Below are 6,000 nucleotides of genomic sequence, written 5' to 3'. Positions count from 1 at the left end.
TATCCAACAACAAGTTATCATCTTTTAGTCATTAGATGCATCAAGGTATCATTTTTAAGCCTTAAAACTCAAGTTAAAGGTTGGTACAACATACCAAGGCTCAAAACTCAGAATGGAGATGCTCTTGGAGCTTAACACAGCCCCTCAAGTCTGACTCAAGGAAGATGCACGAAAATGGCTTCACAAAGGTTGGTTCTTTTACACAAAGGTCACCACTTGGACCTCCAAAAACCAAAACCAAGCTTCTCTCAACCCAAAACCAACAAGTCAGCAACCAAACCTCCCTCACACAGACTTCACAACTCAGAAACAACACCACAAACCCCTTCCCAAAGGTGACTCTCCCTCACACAAGTGTTTAAGAAGAAGAAACCACAAAGAACAAGGAAGAAATGGCTCCAAGACTCTCAAGGAAGAAGAACACAGCAATGGAACAGTGCCAAGGTGCACTCAGCCACCAAGTCACGTATAGAATTCTGATCCTTGGGTTTTGTGCCCATAATGGGAGTATTTATAGCCCAAACACACTTAAACCCACAATATTAACTTTAATTTCTATGCTTAGCATTTTAATCCCAAACTTTGGATTATGAAACTACATAATTTTCTAAGATTTATCATATTTTTCTTATATTTTTCTGAGTACCTTTCCGGTACGCGCTTTTCAAAGCCAGTACCGGTTTCTAGCACCAGTTCTCATTATTTGGACTTGAAACTCGTTTTACAAGTCCTACATATTATTCTAGTAATTATCATGCACTTACTTTAATTTTCCGGGATACTTTTTCGGCACGCATTTATACTAACTTGCAGAACCGGTATCTGCACTTTTCTTCCGAAAAGCGACTTTCAGCATTCTTAATCACTTATTATGATTATTAAGCCTCATAAATAATTATTAGGGTCAATTATGGAATCATTTCCTATTTTTGCATAATTAATTAATTAAATACCTTAATTAACGGTGCAGGTTCTTACAGCTACAGTGGTTAAAAAGCCCTGATTAAGACTTTAAATTCCTCCAAAAAATAGTACTGGAAAAGATAAAAAATATACTTTTGTTCTGTCTGAAAGACAGAGATGTCCAACCGGTGGCTGGTATATTTTATGTAGGATCTAGGTGCCCTCTCTCAAGTATCTATGAATGAGATACCCTTGAGGGTAGGCTGATCATTGTGCACAATAATAATCGATATGATCAAGGCGTGGGGTGTTTGCACAGTGACAAGCTAAGAGAGAGGGTTTTGAGAGTGTCCGTACCATATTGGTTTAACCCTGTATTTATAGATGGGTTACTTGAAGGAGTGTAATTCTGGGCCTCTTAGGAATATTGAGGGCCCAAGTCCAACTGCTTAGCTGTCTGGATAGGATTGTCATCAATAGGAGATTCCCTTCCTTTTGTGCTGTCCTTTATTGGTCCTTCTAGAATACGGGCCTTTGTCAGGTCCATAACAGTTGCCCCCCAGCCCGGTAGTTTGGTTGTCCAGTCTGCCGGGATGTAATAGCAGTGATCTCTTCATTTTATTTCGCAAGTCTTTTTCTTGTCAAAAGTTGGATGTGTTGCTTTCATAGCAATAATTTTGATTTCTTCGCAAGAACTTGAGAATCTAAGGGCGTTCCCCTATCTTCCAAGATTATTTACCTCGGCTAGAACTCACAACCTTACCCGTAGGCAAGAGAGTTCAAGTACCTCGACATTGTTGGCCGGGCTAGAACTTGCAACCTTACCCGTAGGCAAGAGGGTTCAAATACCTCGACGTTGTAGGTCGGGGTAAAACTCGCAATCTTGCTCGTTTTGGCAAGACGGGTTCAAATACCCCTGCATTATTGCGAGGCTAGAACTTTCAATCTCGTCCTGTGGGCGAGACGGGTTCAAATACCCCTACATTGTTGTGAGGCTAGAACTCTCAATCTCGCCCTGTGGGTGAGATGGGTTCAAATACCCCTGCATTGTTGCGAGGCTAGAACTCTCAATCTCGCCCTGTGGGCGAGACGGGTTCAAATACCTCGTGTCTGTTTCCGTGGCTAGAACACTCAATCCTACCCTTTGGGTAGGACGGGTTCAAATTTGACAGATTTTCTTACGGGGCTAGAACACTCTATCCTGCCCTTTGGGCTGGACGGGTTCAAATACCTCGTGTCTATTTCCGCGGCTAGAACACTCAATCCTACCCTTTGGGTAGGACGGGTTCAATTCCGCCGGATTCCCTTACGGGGCTAGAACACTTTATCCTGCCCTTTGGGCTGGACGAGTTCAAATACCCCGGATTCCCTTGCAAGGCTAGAACTCTCGATCCTGCCGTCTTGGCGGGTTAGGTTCAAATACCCCGGATTTATTTTCCGTGGCCAAAACACTTAGTCCTTCCGTTTTGGCAAGACGGGTTCGGACTCCCCAAATTTGCTTTATTTTGGGTCTTTATCCCGGATTGGGGTGTGACCCTTTCTCTAGGATCCCATCTCTCCAAACCCGTCTTCATTTTTTCGCGGATTGGGGTGATTCTCTTTCTAGGACCACATTTCTCCAAACCCGTCTTCATTCTTTATAAATAAACCATTTATATTCCGGTGGGCCGGTCTTCATTTTGACTCTTTCTTCATAATCTACAAAAGTGAAATGTCAACATTTTGAGTTTAAGTTTAGGCCGGCAGTATTTGCCTTTTTTCTCGAGCCCGGCTTCTCTTGCATCGACTCTTCTTTTAGCTTGGCTTCTTTTGCCCAAGTCTTGTATTCATCCAGGTGGATTTTCTTCCTTATTTGAATGGATCTGGATCTCCTTCCTTTTTAGAAGGGATCTCCACACCACCTGTTTAATTATTCCTTACATCACAGTATAAAGAAGATAATTAGCAATAATTTTGGTTCGATCATCAATCAATAATTTTTCAGCTGCAATCAGCAATCAATTCAATTAGCAAATTATATTTGACCATCTTTTATCCTATATGATCTGATTGAGCACCCATCATAAAGCTCCATGCTCCCCCGTTTCCTTGATCTTCTGTGAACATAGGGAACGTAGCCTCATGGTGAAACCTGATGCTCTTTTTTTCATGATAATATTTAAATTATCTATCGACCTGCTTTGCCGACATATAATGCATAACAATGTTGACCATCTTTTCAAAATTATATATTTTGCATATAAGCATCGTATAAGAATTTGGTCCAGTAGGAAGTCATATCAAATCATGATAATAATTTCCGGGATATAAAAGTAAAGAACAGAATATTTCCCTGTTATTTTATAACCACCCTGCTTGCAATAGGGGACGGTTCCTGCAGTGGGAGTAAGATAAACCAGCTCGGGTCTTTTTAATTTAAGCTCATTGGCATGGTTCCAGCATGTTGCGAGGCTAGAACTCTCAATCTCGCCCTGTGGGCGAGACGGGTTCAAATACCTCGTGTCTGTTTCCGTGGCTAGAACACTCAATCCTACCCTTTGGGTAGGACGGGTTCAAATTTGACAGATTTTCTTACGGGGCTAGAACACTCTATCCTGCCCTTTGGGCTGGACGGGTTCAAATACCTCGTGTCTATTTCCGCGGCTAGAACACTCAATCCTACCCTTTGGGTAGGACGGGTTCAATTCCGCCGGATTCCCTTACGGGGCTAGAACACTTTATCCTGCCCTTTGGGCTGGACGAGTTCAAATACCCCGGATTCCCTTGCAAGGCTAGAACTCTCGATCCTGCCGTCTTGGCGGGTTAGGTTCAAATACCCCGGATTTATTTTCCGTGGCCAAAACACTTAGTCCTTCCGTTTTGGCAAGACGGGTTCGGACTCCCCAAATTTGCTTTATTTTGGGTCTTTATCCCGGATTGGGGTGTGACCCTTTCTCTAGGATCCCATCTCTCCAAACCCGTCTTCATTTTTTCGCGGATTGGGGTGATTCTCTTTCTAGGACCACATTTCTCCAAACCCGTCTTCATTCTTTATAAATAAACCATTTATATTCCGGTGGGCCGGTCTTCATTTTGACTCTTTCTTCATAATCTACAAAAGTGAAATGTCAACATTTTGAGTTTAAGTTTAGGCCGGCAGTATTTGCCTTTTTTCTCGAGCCCGGCTTCTCTTGCATCGACTCTTCTTTTAGCTTGGCTTCTTTTGCCCAAGTCTTGTATTCATCCAGGTGGATTTTCTTCCTTATTTGAATGGATCTGGATCTCCTTCCTTTTTAGAAGGGATCTCCACACCACCTGTTTAATTATTCCTTACATCACAGTATAAAGAAGATAATTAGCAATAATTTTGGTTCGATCATCAATCAATAATTTTTCAGCTGCAATCAGCAATCAATTCAATTAGCAAATTATATTTGACCATCTTTTATCCTATATGATCTGATTGAGCACCCATCATAAAGCTCCATGCTCCCCCGTTTCCTTGATCTTCTGTGAACATAGGGAACGTAGCCTCATGGTGAAACCTGATGCTCTTTTTTTCATGATAATATTTAAATTATCTATCGACCTGCTTTGCCGACATATAATGCATAACAATGTTGACCATCTTTTCAAAATTATATATTTTGCATATAAGCATCGTATAAGAATTTGGTCCAGTAGGAAGTCATATCAAATCATGATAATAATTTCCGGGATATAAAAGTAAAGAACAGAATATTTCCCTGTTATTTTATAACCACCCTGCTTGCAATAGGGGACGGTTCCTGCAGTGGGAGTAAGATAAACCAGCTCGGGTCTTTTTAATTTAAGCTCATTGGCATGGTTCCAGCATGTTATTCTTGCCTATTGAAATCTGATCTCGGCTCTGGTCTTGATGCCGAACTGCCATATTTATTGAAGTTTGATCCCAGCTTTGGTAATGACTTGGCTGAGATGTTTATTGTTGAATATTTACCGAGATGCTTATTGGAGCCGGTTTGAATTTCAACCCAACTCCTCTGTATTCTGCATATCAGATACTCATCTTTTGTTTGGGAAAATTGTTAGTGGTTACCAACAATAATATTATCTAGTTGAGTAGATTGTGCAGGTATAATATCTTGACAATTAAAGTTAAAACAAGAGAATTTATCTCCTTATCTGATTTGTGTTTCCTGGTAGACCGTTCACCATTCTGTCATTAGTCTATCACAAATGATGGCCATAGCATACATAATGAACAACTCTGCATTTCTTGCTTTTTCTTATCTTCTCCCGGTGGCTTCATGAACTAGCATGGAGCTTCCCCATGCAATGTTTTGGGTACGGTGGATGCATTGGCTGTGAACATGCTTCCCTAATGGAGGTTGCTGTCAATATTTTGACAGCTTGTTGGGTGGCTTCCCTAATGTCCCTAATGAAGTTTTGTTGTCGAAACCGAGAAGCGTATACCGGAAGCATGTTTCTACACCTACGACTTCTCACCAAAGTGTACCTGCATGCACCACATGTAATATCCCGATGGTGCAATCTCCAAATTCGACTTTGACACCACCATTCTCTAATAGTTAGCCGAATTGGAGATCAAGTAACGATGATAAATATGCCTAAGAAAAAGCTTCCATTCTCTAATAGTTTCTGCCATTTATAATGTAATTTTCTATAGCAACTTGCTTAGCAATAGAAGGATGAATAAAAACAATGAAGCCGAGTTATTGCATAATACGTTAAAGAGTTGTTTTATAGTATGTACCTCAAAGTCGAGTAGGACCGACATTGATATATTCAAATTTGAGTGGGACCGACTTACTACATTTATAGATCCTCGATCATGCATCCATGGTGACTGATCGACAAAAGAGATGGGGATGTCATGCCCACAATGCTTTTTATCTCCAAATTAAACCATGTTGACTTCGCATAGCTCAATCGTGTTTTCGTTGGCCCCAAGCATGTGATTTGTATCTGTATATGTTATACTGAAAATTCACTTGTAATTCACTTGTGGCCGAGATCCTTCACGACCGAGTTGGAAAGAACAGCTCGCGCCTTTTAGTTTCGCAGTGACCGTTTTTATCTGAGCTTGGTTTCATATCTGTGTCTATGGCACCGCGG

This window comes from Gastrolobium bilobum, unplaced genomic scaffold, assembly GCF_033153095.1.
Source record: "Gastrolobium bilobum isolate Gb01-03AN ecotype WA unplaced genomic scaffold, APGP_CSIRO_Gbil_v1 utg177724, whole genome shotgun sequence".
Classification (NCBI taxonomy): Eukaryota; Viridiplantae; Streptophyta; class Magnoliopsida; order Fabales; family Fabaceae; genus Gastrolobium; species Gastrolobium bilobum.
The sequence above is the reverse complement of the archived record's forward strand: the minus strand, read 5'-3'. Positions refer to the sequence as shown.